We start from the raw sequence: 6,000 nt of genomic DNA, 5'->3' as shown, positions 1-6,000 counted from the left end.
GATGAGAGATTCATCATATCACAACATATTAGTAGTAATGTCTGAGATGAGAGATTCATCATATCACAACATATTAGTTGTAATGTCTGAGATGAGAGATTCATCATATCACAACATATTAGTAGTAATGTCTGAGATGAGAGATTCATCATATCACAACATATTAGTAGTAATGTCTGAGATGAGAGATTCATCATATCACAACATATTAATAGTAATGTCTGAGATGAGAGATTCATCATATCACAACATATTAGTAGTAATGTCTGAGATGAGAGATTCATCATATCACAACATATTAGTTGTAATGTCTGAGATGAGATTCATCATATCACAACATATTAGTTGTAATGTCTGAGATGAGAGATTCATCATATCACAACATATTAGTAGTAATGTCTGAGATGAGAGATTCATCATATCACAACATATTAGTAGTAATGTCTGAGATGAGAGATTCATCATATCACAACATATTAGTAGTAATGTCTGAGATGAGAGATTCATCATATCACAACATATTAATAGTAATGTCTGAGATGAGAGTTTCATCATATCACAACATATTAGTAGTAATGTCTGAGATGAGAGATTCATCATATCACAACATATTAGTTGTAATGTCTGAGATGAGATTCATCATATCACAACATATTAGTAGTAATGTCTGAGATGAGAGATTCATCATATCACAACATATTAGTAGTAATGTCTGAGATGAGAGATTCATCATATCACAACATATTAGCTGTAATGTCTGAGATGAGAGATTCATCATATCACAACATATTAGTAGTAATGTCTGAGATGAGAGATTCATCATATCACAACATATTAGTTGTAATGTCTGAGATGAGAGATTCATCATATCACAACATATTAGTTGTAATGTCTGAGATGAGAGATTCATCATATCACAACATATTAGTAGTAATGTCTGAGATGAGAGATTCATCATATCACAACATATTAGTAGTAATGTCTGAGATGAGAGATTCATCATATCACAACATATTAGCTGTAATGTCTGAGATGAGAGATTCATCATATCACAACATATTAGTAGTAATGTCTGAGATGAGAGATTCATCATATCACAACATATTAGTTGTAATGTCTGAGATGAGAGATTCATCATATCACAACATATTAGTTGTAATGTCTGAGATGAGAGATTCATCATATCACAACATATTAGTAGTAATGTCTGAGATGAGAGATTCATCATATCACAACATATTAATAGTAATGTCTGAGATGAGAGATTCATCATATCACAACATATTAGTAGTAATGTCTGAGATGAGAGATTCATCATATCACAACATATTAGTTGTAATGTCTGAGATGAGAGATTCATCATATCACAACATATTAGTAGTAATGTCTGAGATGAGAGATTCATCATATCACAACATATTAGTAGTAATGTCTGAGATGAGAGATTCATCATATCACAACATATTAGTTGTAATGTCTGAGATGAGAGATTCATCATATCACAACATATTAGTTGTAATGTCTGAGATGAGAGATTCATCATATCACAACATATTAGTTGTAATGTCTGAGATGAGAGATTCATCATATCACAACATATTAGTAGTAATGTCTGAGATGAGAGATTCATCATATCACAACATATTAGTAGTAATGTCTGAGATGAGAGATTCATCATATCACAACATATTAGTAGTAATGTCTGAGATGAGAGATTCATCATATCACAACATATTAGTTGTAATGTCTGAGATGAGAGATTCATCATATCACAACATATTAGTAGTAATGTCTGAGATGAGAGATTCATCATATCACAACATATTAATAGTAATGTCTGAGATGAGAGATTCATCATATCACAACATATTAGTAGTAATGTCTGAGATGAGAGATTCATCATATCACAACATATTAGTAGTAATGTCTGAGATGAGAGATTCATCATATCACAACATATTAGTAGTAATGTCTGAGATGAGAGATTCATCATATCACAACATATTAGTAGTAATGTCTGAGATGAGAGATTCATCATATCACAACATATTAGTAGTAATGTCTGAGATGAGAGATTCATCATATCACAACATATTAGTAGTAATGTCTGAGATGAGAGATTCATCATATCACAACATATTAGTTGTAATGTCTGAGATGAGATTCATCATATCACAACATATTAGTTGTAATGTCTGAGATGAGAGATTCATCATATCACAACATATTAGTAGTAATGTCTGAGATGAGAGATTCATCATATCACAACATATTAGTAGTAATGTCTGAGATGAGAGATTCATCATATCACAACATATTAGTAGTAATGTCTGAGATGAGAGATTCATCATATCACAACATATTAGTAGTAATGTCTGAGATGAGAGTTTCATCATATCACAACATATTAGTAGTAATGTCTGAGATGAGAGATTCATCATATCACAACATATTAGTTGTAATGTCTGAGATGAGATTCATCATATCACAACATATTAGTAGTAATGTCTGAGATGAGAGATTCATCATATCACAACATATTAGTAGTAATGTCTGAGATGAGAGATTCATCATATCACAACATATTAGTTGTAATGTCTGAGATGAGAGATTCATCATATCACAACATATTAGTAGTAATGTCTGAGATGAGAGATTCATCATATCACAACATATTAGTTGTAATGTCTGAGATGAGAGATTCATCATATCACAACATATTAGTAGTAATGTCTGAGATGAGAGATTCATCATATCACAACATATTAGTTGTAATGTCTGAGATGAGAGATTCATCATATCACAACATATTAGTTGTAATGTCTGAGATGAGAGATTCATCATATCACAACATATTAGTAGTAATGTCTGAGATGAGAGATTCATCATATCACAACATATTAGTAGTAATGTCTGAGATGAGAGATTCATCATATCACAACATATTAGTAGTAATGTCTGAGATGAGAGATTCATCATATCACAACATATTAGTAGTAATGTCTGAGATGAGAGATTCATCATATCACAACATATTAGTAGTAATGTCTGAGATGAGAGATTCATCATATCACAACATATTAGTAGTAATGTCTGAGATGAGAGATTCATCATATCACAACATATTAGTTGTAATGTCTGAGATGAGAGATTCATCATATCACAACATATTAGTTGTAATGTCTGAGATGAGAGATTCATCATATCACAACATATTAGTAGTAATGTCTGAGATGAGAGATTCATCATATCACAACATATTAATAGTAATGTCTGAGATGAGAGATTCATCATATCACAACATATTAATAGTAATGTCTGAGATGAGAGATTCATCATATCACAACATATTAGTAGTAATGTCTGAGATGAGAGATTCATCATATCACAACATATTAGTTGTAATGTCTGAGATGAGAGATTCATCATATCACAACATATTAGTAGTAATGTCTGAGATGAGAGATTCATCATATCACAACATATTAGTAGTAATGTCTGAGATGAGAGATTCATCATATCACAACATATTAGTAGTAATGTCTGAGATGAGAGATTCATCATATCACAACATATTAGTAGTAATGTCTGAGATGAGAGATTCATCATATCACAACATATTAGTTGTAATGTCTGAGATGAGATTCATCATATCACAACATATTAGTTGTAATGTCTGAGATGAGAGATTCATCATATCACAACATATTAGTAGTAATGTCTGAGATGAGAGATTCATCATATCACAACATATTAGTAGTAATGTCTGAGATGAGAGATTCATCATATCACAACATATTAGTAGTAATGTCTGAGATGAGAGATTCATCATATCACACATATTAGTAGTAATGTCTGAGATGAGAGATTCATCATATCACAACATATTAGTAGTAATGTCTGAGATGAGAGATTCATCATATCACAACATATTAGCTGTAATGTCTGAGATGAGAGATTCATCATATCACAACATATTAGTAGTAATGTCTGAGATGAGAGATTCATCATATCACAACATATTAGTTGTAATGTCTGAGATGAGAGATTCATCATATCACAACATATTAGTTGTAATGTCTGAGATGAGAGATTCATCATATCACAACATATTAGTAGTAATGTCTGAGATGAGAGATTCATCATATCACAACATATTAGTAGTAATGTCTGAGATGAGAGATTCATCATATCACAACATATTAGTAGTAATGTCTGAGATGAGAGATTCATCATATCACAACATATTAGTTGTAATGTCTGAGATGAGAGATTCATCATATCACAACATATTAGTTGTAATGTCTGAGATGAGAGATTCATCATATCACAACATATTAGTTGTAATGTCTGAGATGAGAGATTCATCATATCACAACATATTAGTAGTAATGTCTGAGATGAGAGATTCATCATATCACAACATATTAGTAGTAATGTCTGAGATGAGAGATTCATCATATCACAACATATTAGTAGTAATGTCTGAGATGAGAGATTCATCATATCACAACATATTAGTTGTAATGTCTGAGATGAGAGATTCATCATATCACAACATATTAGTTGTAATGTCTGAGATGAGAGATTCATCATATCACAACATATTAGTTGTAATGTCTGAGATGAGAGATTCATCATATCACAACATATTAGTAGTAATGTCTGAGATGAGAGATTCATCATATCACAACATATTAGTAGTAATGTCTGAGATGAGAGATTCATCATATCACAACATATTAGTAGTAATGTCTGAGATGAGAGATTCATCATATCACAACATATTAGTAGTAATGTCTGAGATGAGAGATTCATCATATCACAACATATTAGTTGTAATGTCTGAGATGAGAGATTCATCATATCACAACATATTAGTAGTAATGTCTGAGATGAGAGATTCATCATATCACAACATATTAGTAGTAATGTCTGAGATGAGAGATTCATCATATCACAACATATTAGTAGTAATGTCTGAGATGAGAGATTCATCATATCACAACATATTAGTAGTAATGTCTGAGATGAGAGATTCATCATATCACAACATATTAGTTGTAATGTCTGAGATGAGATTCATCATATCACAACATATTAGTAGTAATGTCTGAGATGAGAGATTCATCATATCACAACATATTAGTAGTAATGTCTGAGATGAGAGATTCATCATATCACAACATATTAGTAGTAATGTCTGAGATGAGAGATTCATCATATCACAACATATTAGTAGTAATGTCTGAGATGAGAGATTCATCATATCACAACATATTAGTTGTAATGTCTGAGATGAGAGATTCATCATATCACAACATATTAGTTGTAATGTCTGAGATGAGAGATTCATCATATCACAACATATTAGTAGTAATGTCTGAGATGAGAGATTCATCATATCACAACATATTAGTAGTAATGTCTGAGATGAGAGATTCATCATATCACAACATATTAGTAGTAATGTCTGAGATGAGAGATTCATCATATCACAACATATTAGTAGTAATGTCTGAGATGAGAGATTCATCATATCACAACATATTAGTTGTAATGTCTGAGATGAGAGATTCATCATATCACAACATATTAGTTGTAATGTCTGAGATGAGAGATTCATCATATCACAACATATTAGTAGTAATGTCTGAGATGAGAGATTCATCATATCACAACATATTAGTAGTAATGTCTGAGATGAGAGATTCATCATATCACAACATATTAGTAGTAATGTCTGAGATGAGAGATTCATCATATCACAACATATTAGTTGTAATGTCTGAGATGAGAGATTCATCATATCACAACATATTAGTTGTAATGTCTGAGATGAGATTCATCATATCACAACATATTAGTTGTAATGTCTGAGATGAGAGATTCATCATATCACAACATATTAGTAGTAATGTCTGAGATGAGAGATTCATCATATCACAACATATTAGTAGTAATGTCTGAGATGAGAGATTCATCATATCACAACATATT

The sequence above is a fragment of the Salmo salar genome, chromosome 02, assembly GCF_965601325.2.
Source record: "Salmo salar chromosome 02, fSalSal1, whole genome shotgun sequence".
NCBI lineage: Eukaryota > Metazoa > Chordata > Actinopteri > Salmoniformes > Salmonidae > Salmo > Salmo salar.
Note: the sequence above shows the minus strand (reverse complement) of the source record.